The following is an 18,587-nucleotide window of genomic DNA, read 5'->3' on the forward strand; positions in this document are numbered from 1 at the left end:
AATCCTTATTGGCTTATCCACGACTGCACTGTGCTGCATTTGCTTTTACACCTTACCTCATGTGCTTTGTGTTATGTGGAAATTTTCAGAACTTCACCACTTTCTTACCTTGCAGCAGCTAAAGTATTAGGCTACAAAACTTTCACCTCTCCCCAAAATGTCTTAAGCATGTCAGAAACTTAAAACTCTATGATTTTACTCTTTTTGTATGCAGAAAATTATTATAACTCAAATTATTCCCAGTTCCCAGCTAACCACTGAAAGGCATGGCTTTTCACATAAAATGGACGCTCAGTTGTCCAGGAACCAGGGAATCTTGTTTTTCCTCCTGTGGAGTCCACTGTTTGGAAAGGCAGGCATTCATGACAGAAAGACCTAGGATCAAGACTTTATTCTGGGGTCTCGGAAAGATCCTTGGGCAATTTTGGGATTGTTGTTTATGTTTTAAACTTTCGTTTTTATTTTTTGTGGTTCTTATTATTATTTAAAACAATGTTAATTTTAAATATATTTGATCATACTCTTCGTTCAAGCAAGTTTATCTTCTTCCTACCCTCCTCTCTACTCACCCAAATTTAAGTTCTTTCTTAGGAAAAAAAAAAAACCAATACAACAACAAAACACTCCAAACCTAAACATCACCAAAAAGACAATAAGAAGAAAAAGAAGAAAAAAAGAAACTGCATAGAGACCATTATATGTTGGTCCACTACTGCATGAGTATCTACCCGAGATGAGCGTGAAGTTTACCTTAGAGTAGTTGATATTCCCAGTGTCATTACAATGGTTTTTACACTCCCAGTAGGTATAAATGATAGTTCTTTAGTGGCTAGGTTTACATTCATTCATTCTTTCTTTAAATATATAACATAATAAAATAAAACAAAAACTATCACATCAGAGATGGGAGAGACCAAAAAGGAAAAGAGCTCAAGAGAAAGCAAAAGACCCAGAGAACCACCCACTCACACACTCAGGAATGCAATAGAAACAATAAGATTGAGGACATAGTGTATACACAGAGGACTGGTGCAGCCCTGTGCAGGCCCTGTGAATTCTGCCTCAGTGTCTGTGAGCCTCATATGAGCTTAGCTCATGTTGATTTAGAGAGCCTTGCCGCGTGTGTGTGTGTGTGTGTGTGTGTGTGTGTGTGTCCTCCATCCTCTATGGCTCTTGCACTCATTCCACCTCCTCTTCTATGGGGCTGCTCTTCATTGTTGCATCCAGCTCCTTTGATGAATATCAGGTGTAGGCGTCTCCTGGTAGAATTTTTCAGGCCACTTTTGTATATGATCATATCATCTACAAATAATAATACTTTGATATCTTCCTTTTCTATTTGTATCCCCTTGATCTCCTTTAGCTGTCACATTGGTATGGCTAAGACTTCAAGTCCTATATTGAATAGATATGGGAAGAGTGGACGGTACTGTTTTGTTCACAATTTTAGTGAAATTTCTTTTAGTTTCTCTGCATTTAAGTTGATGTTGGGTATGGGCTTGTTGTCTACTGCTTTTATTATGTTGAGGTATATCCTTTGTAGCTCTAATCTCTCCTGGACATTTATCATGAAGGGGACTTGGATTTTGTCAAAGGCCTATTGTGCATCTAATAAGATGATTATGTGGGAGTTTTCTGTCAGTTTTTTATATGGTGGGATATATTCATTAATTTTTGTATATTGAACTATCCCTGAATCTCTGGAGTGGCCCCCACTTAATTATGGCAGTTGATCTTTTTATGTGTTCTTGTACTCAGTTTGCAAATATTTTATTGAGTATTTTTGCATCTATGTTCATAAGGGAAATTGATCTGTAATTCTCTTTCTTTGTTGTATCTTAATGTGGTTCAGATATCAGCTTAACTGTGACTTCATAAAGTGAATTCAGCAAAGTCCTTTCTGTCTCTATTTCATGGAATAACTTGAGAAGTATCAGCATTAACTCTTCTTTGAACATCTTTAGGGAGAATTCTACCCTAAAATCATCTTGCCTTGGGCTTTTTTTTTGTTTTGTTTTGTTTTTGTTTTGTTTGGTTTGGTTTGGTTAGGAAACTTTTAACAACTTCTTCTATTTCACTAGGGGTTATAGGTCTATTTAAATTGTTTATCTTATCTTCTGATCTTGATGTAACTTTGGTAAGCAGTATGCATTTACCATTTCTTTAAAAATTTTCAATTTGTTTGAGTACTATCTATAGAAACATATGTCCTTATGTTTCTCTGAATTTCCTTGTTGCCTGATGTTATATCTCCTCTTTCATCTAGTTTTGTTCATTTGGATATATTACTTCTGCCGTCTTCTTAATTTGGATAAGGGTTTTCCAGTCTTACTGATTTTTCTCAAAGGACCAACTCTTTTTTTTTCATAGATTCATTATATTGCTTTAAAAATCCTTTTTATTGGCTGTTTGTGAACTTCACAGCATGCACCTCAATCCCACCCCTCTCCGCCTCCCCTCATATCCACCCTCCATGCTTATAATCTCCCCTCAGCCAAGAAAAAAATCTTGCTGTGAAACATGTAATGTGTTACAGTGTGTCTGACAATACCCACTTTTGTTTACACGGTGGCATCTGTTCTAAGAGGTGAGTTCATATCACTTAGTGGCTAAAGACTTCATTGTGTCCCATAAGTTTTCTTGTAACTTTTGATACCTGTTGCATGTCCATGTAATTACAATGTCCCTTTGGTAAATGTTTTCCTTTGACATATATGTAATATTCTTCCATATCTCTTCTGATTAAATTCTATTAATTAGGTATTAAGGCTACATTAGCTTGCTTCTTTAAATCCATTTGCTTGGAATATCTTTTTACCATCCTTTTACCTTGAGACAATGTCTATCCTTGATGTTAATTGTGTTTCTTGGATATAGCAGAGCTATGGATCCGATTTTCATATTAATTCTCTTAGTCTGTACATTTTTATTTGGAAGTGAGAAAATGGATGTTGAGAGATATCAATGACCAATTATTGTTGCTTCCTGTTATTTCTTTTTTGATAGTGGTGGTCGTTGTAGTGGTGGTGGTGGTGGTGGTGACAATAGTGGTAGTGGTGGTACTGATGTTGGTGCTGGTTCTGAAGCATGTGTGTGTTTCCCTTCTTTTGACTTTGCTGATCTGACATTATTTATTCTCTGGTTTTTTTTTTGTACGTAGTGAACCTATGTTGAGGGTTTAGCTCCTTATGGCTGGGTTTGTATATAGATATTGCCTATATTTGGTTTTATCACATATCTTCTTTCTCTATTTATGGTGACTGAAAAAAACAGGGAAGGAATACTGCATCAGGTGTAGAGGTGGGGATAAGACCAGGAAATTTTATTTCAAGGAGCAGAAGGAGAGGTGAAAGTCTATAGTTATCCTTCTTGTTTTGCTGGCAAGAATGGCTTGTTTGGTCACAGGAAGTGTCTGTTGGAGTTGGGGAATGGGGAAAGGCAAAGATTGGGGGAGGGAGGTTAGGAAGGGAAGATATGTAGGATGCACTAGAAATGCATTGTGGTTGCGGTTGTGGTTGAGGTTGGGGAGGAGGCTGCCTGGTTGTTCTGCTGCAGAGGTGGGTATAGGCTGTGATTTTGGACTTAGAGGAATAAAGAAAGAGGTGATAAAAAAAAAAAAAAAAGAAAGAGGTGATAATATGGCAGGAGTGGCCTGTAAGTTTCCAGGTAGTTCCTATGTAAATAGGGAGGTGCATGTGTGGGTAAACCTGTTTGTTTGCTTTTACTTTCATTTTTCTGTACGCATAATTGTATTTCAAACATGGGTAAAAATTAGATATAATAAAATATTTACTGTACTGTCTAGACTGACATAAATTCCAAAAAGAGAAAAAGTAAATATCATTAAATTTTGACTCTATCATTTCTTCATATCAACATTTGATTACATCTGGGTTTCAAGTTTTCCTGAATGTAGGGCAGGATGGAAAATAGTGTTTCTCTCCATAGAAATAATTGACTTGAATGTTTATTTGGTTTTTTTTTTTTTGAAACAAAAGATGTGTAAGCTCTCACGTACCTGCTTCCTATTCTAATACATCACTTCCACATATCAACTTAATGTATGTGTCTATATGTAGACTTTGCTCAGAGTGAATTTCACTGTAACTCTTCAGCTAACACGGTTTCCAGAAGTCAGAAGCATTCTAAGAGAAATCTATGAAACTTTGTATGCCAGTTGATTAAATAACCTAGAAGCAGCAAAAGTATTTTTGGAACCAAAAATTATCAAAACTGACAGAAGAAAAAATGGAAATTTTAATATCACAAATAATAAAATCCAATCAGAAATCAAAAGCCATTCAAAGATCTAACACCCCACCAAGGTCTTTGATCTCACTATTCAATCCTACCAAACATTTAAGGGACCAGAGTTAGCTTTTTCCAAACTGCTATAATAATAAATAAAAATTAATATTTAAACACATTCTATGAAGCATTAACTTGATTTTTAATTTTTATTATTTTTATTAGATATTTTCTTTATTTACATTTCAAATGCTATCCTGAAAGTTCCCTATACCCTCCCCCCACCCTGCTCCCCTACCCACCTACTCCCACTTCTTGGCCCTGGCTTTCCCCGTTCTGAGGCATATAAAGTTTGCTAGACCAAGGGGCCTCTCTTCCCAACGATGACCGTCTAGGCCATCTTCTGCTACATATGCAGCTAGAGACAAGAGCTCTGGGGTACTGGTTAGTTCATATTGTTGTTCCACCTATAGGGTTGCAGACTCCTTCAGCTCCTTGGATACTTTCTCTAGCTCCTCCATTGGGTGCCCTGTGTTCCATCCTATAGATGATTGTGAGCATCCACTTCTGTATTTGCCAGGCACTGGCCTACCTCACTCGAGCCACCTATATCAGGGTCCTTTCAGCAAAATCTTGCTGGCATATGCAATAGTGTCTGGGTTTGGTGGAAATACCACTCCTGGGCATATACCCAGATGTTCCAACTGGTAATAAGAACACATGCCCCACTATGTTCATAGCAGCCTTATTTATAATAGCCAGAAGCTGGAAGAAACCCAGATGTCCCTCAACAGAGAAATGGATACAGAAAATGTGGTACATTTATACAATGGAGTACTACTCAGGTATTAAAAACAATGAATTTATGACATTCTTGGACAAATGGATGTATCTGGAGGATATCATCCTTAGTGAGGTAATCCAATCACAAAAGAAGTCACTTGATATGCACTCACTGATAAGTGGATATTAGCCCAGAAACTTAGAATACCCAAGATACAATTTGCAAAACATAAAAAAATCAAGAAGAATGAAGACTAAAGTATGGATACTTCATTCCTCCTTAAAATAGGGAGCACTAACTTGATTTTAAAGCTATAGAACAATTGTGCACAAATAAAAGTTGATGATGGAAGGAGAGCCATTTATTAGTGATGTAGTTTATTGGTAAGGAGCATATGCTTATTTAAATAACTCCACCTCCTGCTCTTACACATAACACTAGTGAAGCCCGTTCCCCTTCTCTCTCTCTCTCTCTCTCTCTCTCTCTCTCTCTCTCTCTCTCTCTCTCTCTCACACACACACATATACATGACAATGGCATAAAAGGAGAAGATGTAGGGCTATTTAGGGCATTATATATTGAGCATGGGACAATAAAAAGGGAATAGGAAGTGAATGTGATTGAAATACACAATGTGTATGGATAAAATGTCACAAGCAAGCCCACTATTGTGCTGTTAATATATCATAATAGAAAAACAAAGTTTAAAGAAACCTATAGCCAAGTCCCTCTGCTTAAAGGGAAAATAGAATTCAACACTGAACTGAATATATTATACATTATCTCTAAGTGACATTTATACCAGAAGATGATTCAAGCTGCTTTAAATCAATCATTATGGAATTGGCAGAACTTATGTAAGAGCACCAGATTATCTCCATTGCTTACTATCAACAGCATTTGACAAAATTCACCATTTTTTTGTGATTAAAAACAATCAGCAATATACTACATAATACAGAATAATGTACTGCCACAAGTTTTCCCTCTAAGATAAAAAATGAGATATGCATGCCTTCTTTTAGCCCTGCTATCTAAATTTGTACTAAAAGTTCTATTTTGAACATGAAGGCAAAAAAAGGCCGAGAAAATGAACCAATATGAATATAAGCGTACTTGTTTAAAGATACATATCTATCATTATATATAGCAAGTCCCGTGGAATGGCTTTAGATAGTGTGCTTGTTGGATTTTTGTCAACTAACCACAAGCTAGAGTTATCTGGGACAAGGTTCCTCAACTGAGAAAATTTCTCCCTCTGCTCATATGTGTGCAAGTCTGTAGGGACATTTTCTTAATAAATGATTTACGTGGGAAGGCCAGGCTAACTGTAAAGTATGGCGCTTCTGGACAAGTGTTTCACGGTTAGGAAACACTAAGCAAGCGCTGAAAGCAAGAGCAGGCAGTACTCTTCCATGGCTTCTGATCCACTTCCTGCCTCACATTCCTGCCCTGACTTCCCTAGATGATGGACTGTAAACTTTAAGGTGAAATAAACCCTTTCTTTTTCAAGATGCTTTGCACTATGGTATTTTTAAATTTTTTCTTTTTTATTTTTAACTTATATAATTTTCCTTCCCCTTTCACACTTTAAACCTACCTACACACATACACCCTTACTTTCAAATTCATGACCTCTTTACATTTTGTTACGTGTGTGTGTGTGTGTATGGTCTTAAATCTATAAATATGGTCATGGTTTTTTTTTTTTTATCACAACAGAAGGCAAATTGGTACAGAGAGTGGCCAGAGATAATAGCCAGTTAATAAAAGGATTAGAGTTCAAGAGCAAAACAAATTTAATTTTGCTTCTATATAGAGTTTTATAAAATCTGGAAAGAAAATCAGAAAAGCAATGCTTTTATTATACCATCTACAAGAATAATATATCTAGAATTAATTTAACCAAGGAAGTGACAGATAATATCCTTATAAACTGCAGAACATTGTAAAGAGAAACTAAAGAAGATCTAAGTAAATTGAAAGATATAACCTGTCCAATAAACTATAAGATTTAATATTAAGAGAGAAATACTTGCAAAAGTGGCCTAGAGAGTCGATGCATTTCATATCAAAATTTCAAGAGCTTTCCTACACAATGTGAAAGCTTATCTTTACATTCAGGGTTGTTGTTGTGGTGGTGGTGGTGGTTGTTGTTTGGTTTTTGGGTTGTTTGTTTGTTTGTTTGTTTTTTCGAGACAAGGTTTTTCAGTGTAGCCCTGGCTGTCCTAGAACTCACTCTATAGACCAGGCTGGCCTCAAACTCAGAAATTTGCCTGCCTCTGTCTTCCAAGTGCTGGGATTAAAGGTGTGAGCTGGGATTAAAGGTTTAAATGAAACAAACTGCAGACATACAAAGCAGCTAAGACTGTTATGATCCACAGATGGAGGATAGATAGATGACAGACAGATAGATAAATAGATAGATAGATAGATAGATAGATAGATAGATAGATAGATGATAGGTGGATAGATGGAGATAGATCTATAAGCAGATAGATTGAGAGACAGGTGGGTGATAATGATAGATGACTTTTAGATGATAGATACATACCTACAAACACATATACATATATACATACATAAATTATATATATACATATATGTATATATACATATATGTATATATACACATATATACACACATACATAAAGGAAAACAAAGTTAGGAAAGTCACTTAGTTTCTAAACGTGCTTCCAACCTACTGTCTTCAAATCATGATACTAATAAAAGAGAAAATAAAAATAGAAACATAGAAAAATCAAATAGAATTGAGAACAAAATGAAAACTTTTATATCCATGACCAATTAGTTTAGAAAAGCTGCCTATGCCTGTTATTGTGAAAAAAAAATAGTTTCTCAAACAAATGGTTCCAGAAATGCTGATGTTCACATGAAAAACAAGTTGCTATACACGTGCAAGAGATGGGATTTGAACCATATCAAAGAGATATTAGGGTCATCTGACACCTGTGGCCTCCTCAATCACCTGTATTTATGAATCCATACCAGTACATGATGGGTACATGGGTACATGTCACAGTAGTGACATGATCGTTTTAAAAAATATAATCAGCCTTTTAAAAAATCTATACTTAAATATTAAAATATTAAAATATTTAAGTATCAATAAAGTAAAAAAAAAAAAACAATTGAAATCACATATTAAGTAAAGTTCCAGTGTGTGAAATACATAAAGAATGCAACATTTCGCATCAACAAGAACATGATGGCTGGCAAGACAATCTAGTGAGTAAAACTTGCTGCACAAGCTCGATACCTGAATCCAAATCTCCAGAAAACACAGTGAAGGAGAGAACAAAATCAAAAGCTGTCCTCTGGACTACTGGGCAAATGTCTTGAAGAGAAATTTCTCTAAACAAAAGAAATACAAATGGCCAAAAAGCACATGCTAAGCACCTCATTAGAGAATTGAAAATCCAAAGCACAATGAGATTCACACTGGCATGTTATAAATAAAACAATAAGAGGAAGAAAAGTCAGCATTCATGAAGTTGTGGAGGCAGTTGCCTCCCACACATAGCTACAGAGCTAGTCATATCTAATAGCAAGCCAAGGTACAAGAGAGTCACAAGCTGTGACTTACCCTAGCAGTTCTCCTTCGGACTTACACTCAACAGATTGAAAGCAGATACAGCAATACCATTCAGAATCAGCAGTACATGAAATTCACATTTTGGATGCTTCCCATGTTTATGCATCAATAGAGGGATGGTAAATTGAGATTATATACCTACATGAAATATTCTTTAGGCATGCAAATTAAGGGTCTGCATGTGGAGTGTACTGCAGCACTCAGTACTCTCTCAAGCACATTACTAAATGAAGTAAACCAGGCATTGAATGTCAAATGTTCATTATTTTGTTCTTATCAAACACCTAGAACACCCAGTCATAGAGACAGGAAATAGATTGCTGCTGAATGGCAGGGTCAGAAGAAGCCAACTGTGAGTCTGTAGGGTTTTCTGTGTAATGAGAAAAACAGTGTTTCTCTGTTAGAGTCGGTGCTTTGCGATATTAGAAAGAATTAAATGACACTAAATTGAACTTCTGAATGATGAATTTTATGTGATGTGAATGTCACTTTAACTTTGAAAACATTTAAGCATTGCTTTTATTTTATGCGTGTGTAAGCACCTGCATGTATGTGTACCATGTACATGCGTGGTGCTATGGAGGCCAAGAAGAGGGCACTGGATCTCATGAAAGTGGAGTTGTAAACCATGTGGCTGCTGAGAGCTGAACCAGCATCCTCTTCAAGATCAGCAAGTGACTAACCACTGAGCCATCTCTCTAGCTCCTAAAAATGTTGAGATAGGTTTATACAGCCCAGGATAACCATAAGTGTTGGGATTATAGGACACCTTGTTTTATATGTGATGATGATGGAACCCAGGGCTTCGGATATGCCATGAAGGCGCTCAACAAACTGATCTATAGCAATGGCTCATTTCAATGTTTTGGGGTTTGGGTCAGTTCTTTGCTTCCCACGGGATCTGGGGACAAACTCAGGTTGTTGACTTGCATGGCCAACACTTTGGCCTGTGTACCTTCTCCCAGGCCACATCACCCTAGCTTTTGTTGTTAAAAGGAGACAACTTAGAAGACCATAACACTTTATGGAATTTTTGTTGTTACTTTTTCTTTCTTTTTTTTAAAGACAAGGTATCACTGTGAAGTCCCTGGAATTTTGATTCTCTGGCCATGCATCAGGAGCACTGAGACTCTAAGTGTTTGACACCTTGCCCAGCTTTAGTGGCATTTTCTATAATAAAAAACCCTGCTGGATTCTGGAGCCTCTGGACCTCAGAAGGTAAAAGGTAATCAGCACAGCCATGGCGAGGTCATTTTAACACTACCCTAAAAGGTCTGGGCTCTGAGTGGGACAGGGATCTCCTACACATCCTTAAAAATGTCCCACCCCTGCCCCTGCCATTGTCCCTGATGTTTGTTTTTGTTTCTGTGTTTTGTTCATACTAAATTAGCAACAATCTCTACACACACACACCCTAGGCACATACACACACCCCAGTCACATGCACAGACGTACACACACACACACACACCCCAGTCACATGCACAAACGTACACACACACAGGTGCAATGACTTGTCTTCATCTTTCTGACTACACCCTATCCTGCACGTTGTCACCTGCAACTGGTTCCAGGCTCCAAGAATGAATTGGCAGGAATGCCCCCCACCCCCCACCCCCACCCCGCGCCTTTATAAACGCATTTGCCATTAAACATTTGAGCTTTGATCAGGAATCTTGACTTAGCTTCATTTTTCTCTCGGCCGCCTAGTTCGCCTAGTTCCCCTCTCTTTTCAGCCCCGGCTTGCCTCCCAGGTGAAACCTGGTTCCTGTGAGCCGCGGGGCGGCTTCCAACACTCTACTCCACACTTTGTCTCTGTATCTCCTTCTATGGGTATTTTGTTCTCCTCTCTAAGAAGGACTGAAGTATCCACACTTTGGTCTTTCTTCTCCTTGAGCTTCATGTGGTATGTGAAATGTATCTTGGGTATTCCGAAATGGGCTAATATTTACTTATCAGTGAGTGCATACCATGTGTGTTCTTTTGTGATTGGGTTACCTCACTCAAAATGATATTTTCTAGTTCCATCCATTTGCCTAAGAATTTCCTGAGTTTATTGTTTTTAATAGTTGAGTAGTACTCCATTGTGTAAATGTACCACATTTTCTATATCCTCTGTTGAGGGACATCTGGGTTCTTTCCAGCTTCTGGCTATTATAAATAAGGCTGCTATGAATATAGTGGAGCATGTGTCCTTATTACATGTTGGAGCATCTTCTGGGTATATGCCCAGGAGTGGTATAGATGGATCCTCTGGTAGTACTATGTCCAATTTCCTGAGGAACTGCCAAACTGTTTTCCAGAGTGGTTGTACCAGCTTGCAATCCCACCAAAAATGGAGGAGTTTTCCTCTTTCCCCACATCCTCACGAGATCATAGCTGTTCTGAATGGTGTGATGTAGAATCTCAGGGTTGTTTTGATTTGCATTTCACTGATGACTAGAGATGTTGAACATTTCTTCAGGTGCTTCTCATCCATCTAGTATTCCTCAGTCGAGAATTCTTTGTTTAGCTCTGTTCCCCATTTTTAATAGGTTTATTTGATTCTCTGGAGTCTAACTTCCTAAGTTCTTTGTATATATTGGATATTAGCCCTCTATTGAATGTAGGATTGGTAAAGATCATTTCCAAATTTGTTGGTTGCCCTTTTGTCCTATTGACAGTGTCATTTGCCTTAACAGAAGGTTTGCAATTTTATGAGGTTTCATTTGTCAATTCTTGATCTTAGAGCACAAGCCATTGCTGTTCTTTTCAGGAAATTTCCCCCTGTGCCCATGTGCTTGAGGCTCTTCCCCACTTTTTCATTAGTTTCATTGTATCTGGTTTGATGTGGAGGTCCTTGATCCACTTGGACCTGAACTTTTTAGAGGGAGTTAAGAATGAATCAATTCTTCACATGGTAACCACCAGTTGAACCAGCACCATTTGTTGAAAATGCTGTCTTTTTTCCAATGGATGGCTGTAGCTCCTTTGTCAAAGATCAACTGACCATAGATGTGTGGGTTCATTTCTGGGTCTTCAGTTTTATTTCATTGATCTGCCTGCCTGTCACTGTACTAATACCATTCAGTTTTTATCATGATTGCTCTGTAGCTTGAGATCAGGGATGCTGACTCCCCCAGAACTTCTGTTATTGTTGAGAATAGTTTTCGCTATCCTGGGTTTTATGTTATTCCAAGGAATTTGCAAATTGCTCTCTCTAATTCTACCAAGAATTGAGTTGGAATTTTTATGGAATTGCATTGAATCTGTAGATCCAAGCATTCATTCTTTTTGAGACAAAATGCATTCACTAATATTACTTAAAGTCTGTTTGGCTCCCAATAATGGCTGACACTCTTACATCTTTCACATCTTCGATTTTTCCTTATCAGTGCTAATAAAACCCTATATTTATCATCTCCTTCTAACAGGGATTTTAAATAGCTTCAATGTGCTGAAACAGTGAGCCATTCCAACCAATTGCATGGCATCTGTGTCCAAACCTTCTGTGTAAGGATGGGAGAAGGGCTGCACAAAGAAAAGACATTGGTTTTGAAATCTGTGAAGTATTAACATACACAGTATCCTGAAAGTGACAGGTTTTTGGTTGAGAAATATAGGATTACTATGTCTCCATGTGAGCCAGCAGGAAGGCTCAAGTACTTTTGAATCACTGAAGAGGGAGAAGCTCCGAGAGGTCTTGAATTAAGGAGAAATCCCTGCAAGAAAAGAAAAAAAATGAACAAAATAAATTTAATAGGCCCCACCACCTTTCCATTTCCTTTCTGTAAAGTACCTTGCATGCTATGTCCCTGAAGCTTAACTCCTCAGATTCATGAGCATCCCCAAGCATTTGCACCTGTAGCAGGAGCTGGCATTCCTAAGATAATAGAACAGTTCTATATGTCTGATATATACAATAGTGAAGAAACCTCCAGAGCAAAGAGACTGTACTGTGAACACACATAGTACACTTCAGAATGGAATTTACTTCAGCATAACTAACGTCTACATTATGTGTAAAAAAGAATACAGCAAGACTGGAAACCTCTGGAAAGTCATGCTACAGAGTTTTAAATTAATTTGATGTGCAAGGAGGAGTCATGATAAGTTTAGGGTTGTTTAAGAAGTAGAATCAATTGATTGATTAAGTACAGAATCCCCCATGTTATTTTTTATTTATTCCAAAGTAAACTGAAACTAGTCATTTACCATCTTAGCTTTTAAAATCAAAATAATTTTTAAAGTGATTTTTAATTTATGTGTATGCATGTGTACTTGGGTGACTTTACTGCAAATGTGTTTGGGTTCCTGAGGAGGCCAACAGAAGCTGTGAGATCACCTGGGGCTAGAGTTACAGGCAATTGTGAGCCACTAAATGTATATGTTGGAAACTAAACTGGAGTCTACTGGAAGTGTAAGAAGTGTTCTTATTGGCTGAGCCATCTTCACAGATCCTCAAAATAGCAAAAGCAAAATGGTATATGTGTTTCATAATAAAGGTAAACAGATCACTTGTATAAATGAAATTTATGCTTAATTTATAGCTATAGATACTAAACATTGCATGTAACATATGCATATTTATGTAAATTCATAATTATTTCTAAGCCCTTACTGACTTAAGCTAAAATTACATGCTGAATTTTTTACACTATTTCATTTATTTATTATATATTTATTTTATTACATTTTGTTCACTATATCTTTACCAACTATAGTAGTTAGTATTGTTTGTTAGCTTGACCTGATGTTGTATTACCTAGAACTAAAAGCTCTGGGCATGTCTGTGAGTGGTTTTTGAGATTATATTGTGAGGTGGGAAGCCTCATCCTAAATGTAGTTAACACCATCCCACAGGCTGCCATCATACACTGGCTAAAATGTAGAAAGTGTGTATAATATCAACACTCATCTATTTCTGTTTTCTGACTTCAATATGACCTCTAGTTTCTGCCACCTTCCTGACCCTAATGTTCCCTCAAACAGTGAGCCAAAATAAGTTCCATGCTTTAGCTTTTGCCAGAAATGTTGCCATAGGAGCAAAATATATAACTCAAACAGACATCAGGTCTAAGAAGGGAGGCCTTTGCTGTGATAAACCTGGCCATCTGATTCTTAAGTCTTTGCAATAGGTTTCTGGGAAGAAAGTGGAAGAATTTGGGACTTTGACTTGAAGAATTCTTGAATACTATAATCAGAGGCAAATGTGCCATTCTGGTGGGAATTGGGATGATCAGGACAACAAAAGAAATGTGATCAATGGAGACCCAGCTTAGGAGGTTTCCTGGAGGGACTAGAATCTACTGCACATTGGGCTAGCAGTCATTCTTGATACATCCTGATGAAGATTCTGTCTTCTTTCCATCCATGACCTGAGAACTCAAATGAGGCTGATTTCCAAATTAATGGATTGAGTTGTTTGGTGGGGGAAATTCCAAGACAGCCCAGGATTCTGGATAAAGTTTGTTGCTCTTATCAATTGAGGTGGTGGGGGAAGATGTAAAAATCTATGGACTTCAATGAGCATAGCTGTGCGAACAAGTTTAAAGTTGCTAACAAGGAAAGTCCACACGAATAAGTGTTAATGACAATCCTCACAGTCCTCAGAACAAGATAGCTACATGGAGAGCAGGACCCCTACCAATCATTTCTCTACCTTGTGAGAGTAAACTGTCTGAAACAAGTCAATTTAAAGTGAAAGAACCACTCAAGGGGGCTGTGTTTAAGAGCAAACACCCAGGCAGGCAAATGTCATGATAACTGAGGTCCATGAGACCAGGCTACTTCTGGAGCTTCCAGTAGAATATGGTAGCATTGTTGACATTGATTTTATAGGTATGATAGATGCAAGAATGAATGGGTCATGAAGGCTTGTGCCAAAGTTGGGATAGGCTGTTGAGAGCAGGCAATGTGTGACAGGATTGCCATGCCCAGAAGGTCAGGGGAGGCCATTGCATAAGTTCATTACAGCAAAGTCAGAGTGGCAAGGAGTACCCAGGGTGTTGCAGGTGCAAGGACCACATGATATTCACCAAGGAGAGCTACAGAAATAGAAAAAACAAAAAACAAACAAACAAACAAACAAACAAACAAAACCATGGCCTGAGAAAGTCAATGGTACTACAGAAAAAAGACCTGGAGGGTAGGTTTAATCCAGCCAGTTGAAGTCCAGATAGACATTTACTACATCATGATGTGGAGGAGCCTGACATGGTGGTATTACCTGATTTTTTCCATACTGCATTTCAGTGTTTCTTTGTTTAGATATTTCACTGCTATGCCCCCATTCCTCCTTTGGAGAATGACAGTGCCTACTCTGTGCCATTGTATGTTGGAAACATGTAATCTGGTTTTGTTTGGTTTTTAAATGTGTGTGTGTGTGTGTGCGCACCACATTTATCACAGCACATTCATAGAGCGAAATCTGAGGAGAACTCAGTGGGACTTAGTCGTCTCCTTCTACAGTATAAATTCTAGGTACTGAATTCAGATCACTAGACTTGGAAGCAAATGATTCTACCTGCTGAGCAGTTCACCAACCTAAAACTGTCCTTTTTGGTGTCATAAAGGCTCACAGGTAAAACGTTATCCAAGTCTCAGAATACACTTTGCACATATTCTTTTAAACACTTTGGAACTGTTAAAGATAATCAGACCCTTAAAAATGATTTTATTGTTTTTATGCACTATATTTGATCATATTCTTTCTTCTCTTCTAGCTCCTTCTACATCCCCATTTCCTCCATACCCACCCAACTTCAGGTTCTTTCTCTCACTTAATAAAATCAAGCCACCAAAGCCAATGCCAAACAAGAAGGAAACAAACAAAACAAAGAAAGAGAACACACACACACACACACACACACACACACACACACACGCGCACGCACACACACACACACACAGAGTCAGATAGACAGACAGACAGAAAGACAAACAGAGACAAAGACTCATTCAAAAACTTCCATAGAGTCCATTTTGTGTTGGACATCTACTTATAAACAGGAGGCTTGCCCAGGAGGCAAAAAAACTGTCAGAGATAGAAAGAACATCTCCATGGAAACCATGTTTTTATTTTTTTTTAATTTTTCAAAAACAAGAAGGCTGACACACATGTGAACTCAGAGACTGTGACAGCATGCACAAATCCAGACAAAATTACAGCACAAAGAAGGGGAAGTAGGCACCAAGTCCCCCTCCTAACTTACAGGACTAATTGGCATTTTTAATTCAATTTAATGCTTTTTTGCATTACAAAATGGCCATGAATCAGTAGTGCTAAGGGGTAGAAAGTTATGGCTTCAAAGTGACATGATTAAGTGACAAGTTGAAAAAAATTGGACTTAACTTACGGTGTTTGATATTTATTGCCAACTTGACAGGATCTAGACTCAGGTTGGAAATAAAGCTTTGGATGTCCTTTGACAGATATTCTAGACTGTGTTAACTGAGATGGAAAGCCACATTAAATGAGTGTGGTGCCAATCCATGGGCAAGGACATTAGGCTAAGAAGAAAAGGGTAGGCTGAGCAGAAATAATGATCTCTGTTTCCAGACAAGATATGGTAAAGAAAGCATGGTGAGCTTGACATAATGTAGGTGTAAAGAAATGAGTGAGCCAGGACGAGAGATAAACTTTATTGAGCAAGTGATACTTCAGCCAAGTGTTGCAATACAGTTACATGCTCATAGACAAGGAGTTTGATACCATTGTAAAGATGAGTAAACACAGGTCCCCAAAGATAAATTCATGCTTCTCAGACTAGCTAACTGCATTTAATAATATCTCTCTGTGTGTGTTTGCATGTGTGTGTGTGTTTGCATGTGTGTGTGTGTTTGCATGTGTGTGTGTGTTTGCATGTGTGTGTGTGTTTGCATGTGTGTGTGTGTGTGCTGGTTGTCAACTTGATAGAATCCAGGACTACATAGGAGATGGGCTTCTGGCTCTCCTGTAGGAGATGATCTTGATTACATTAATTGAGATGTGGAGCCCCATGGACTATCGGCAGAACTTTCCTTACTCTTAGCTGGGATCCTAGAGTGCATATATGTGGGAAGGAAACTGAAAGGCTTCGTGTACTCACTCTCCTGCTCTGCTTCCTGATTCTGGAGATGACATGAGCAGATGCTGTGGTCTCCCGTTGCCTTGATCTTTCCAGGATGGCTCACCATGGTTCACTGTCTGTACCATGAAGTGCTAAAATGAACTCTTTTCCCTGAAGTTGCTTTGCTCATGGCATTTTATCACAGTAACAGGAAATGAAGCCAACACATTAAACAGAAGAATCTATGGGAATCAGCAACCAATCCCATAAGCCTTTTCTCTTTAATCCAGAACTATTCAAACTAGATTTGTGTTCTGCATCTTTTTTTGCCATTGCCTCCCAAGTGCTGACATTTATGGTGTGCACCACCACAGCCCAGCCTCAGATTTTTGTTCTTGCAAACCCCTGACCTGGAGTTACCATGAAGAACTGAATTCTTCCTTGCCTAATTGAAATGTTCAATTTCATCCACCATTGAAAGTTTGCATTTATTATCGTGTGGTTTGTATGTTTCAATCACTTTTGATGAAAGTAAAAGTAAATGAAATCAAATATGCTTTGGAGGTTTGAGACCCCAACCCCCCAGGGGTGTTATTTGCATGAGCCAAAAAGTGCAGGGCAGGTTCTGAGCAAGGGGATGACTTCTACAGTGACAATGAAAGGAAAGCGTGCAACTAACGATGGTGTTTGTTTTCTGGGGTCACAGTGGATGCTAACTCCTACTATTCATAATCTAGCCCAATTAGGAAATCAATAGCACTCTCTGCTGGGAACTCAAATTGTTAGTGTGATATTTATTTAATGTATCCAGAGACATGTAAATTTTAACCTTTCCCACAAAGAACCCAAAGGAATTACTGTGGTGCTGACCCCAGATTGAAACTTGAAACACAGGCAGGCCTAAAGCACATTTTTAGAAATGCAAAAGGATTTTGTTGATCTAAGTGCCTCATTTCTTATAGACTGTTTTCTGATGTCTTATTGACTTAGACCCACGGAAAGGTGGTTAAAACAAAATGGGTGGCTTGTATGTATTTTAGGATTTATGGGAACATATGAGAATATCTAAATCAGTTATTTCTGAACCAAGACTACCTGAATTTTAGTTGGCCTCAATTTGGTGATAGATCAACATTGAGAATTTTCCTCAGTTCCTAATTGCTATGCTGAAAATAAATTTCATTCTTACAAATACTAAACATTATAAAGAAGAAAACCAAAGTCTATAGAAATACACTAAATAAAGCAATGGTGCCTGACAATTTGTACGAGAATGAAGACTCTGAATGAGGCCTACAGTGTAATGTAGATCCCATCAAATGACCATCATTCCATGCTGCATCTTTGTAGCACCTGTCTTAATCAGGTTCAAACAGCACAACCTGACAGATGAATCAATGCTCTCTTATACCCTGTGTGAGGACACCAAAACCATCCCTACAGTAAACACTAGTGTATTCTGCAAAACATACTTACAGAGACATTCTCTAGATTTCTCTAGATAGACCAACCCTATCCATACCCCCTCTTCTGTGTGTGTTTTCCCAATAGTAACAGTAGAATAAGGAATGGGTATCATCCTGAGATGGGGAGGTGAGCAGAGTCTTGCCTGGCTCAGTACCATCTCACATTTCTCAGTGTTTTGGCCAGAGATTCCTATTGCTCTGTACTATAAATCTCAGCACTAGCTACTTCCCAGGGTTCTTCAGCAAGTGGGACCTGTCTAGCACAAACTTAATCTACTGTGTAAGCTTTCATGAACACTTCAGACCAGCTTGCAGTGGTCTTCCTTTGCTCATGTCACCTTTTGGAAAGTCATAAATCCACTTCATGTTACCTATATGTTCCCTTCCCTTCCCTTCCCTTCCCTTCCCTTCCCTTCCCTTCCCTTCCCTTCCCTTCCCTTCC

The sequence above is a fragment of the Mus caroli genome, chromosome 1 (genome assembly GCF_900094665.2).
Source record: "Mus caroli chromosome 1, CAROLI_EIJ_v1.1, whole genome shotgun sequence".
NCBI classification, from domain to species: Eukaryota; Metazoa; Chordata; class Mammalia; order Rodentia; family Muridae; genus Mus; species Mus caroli.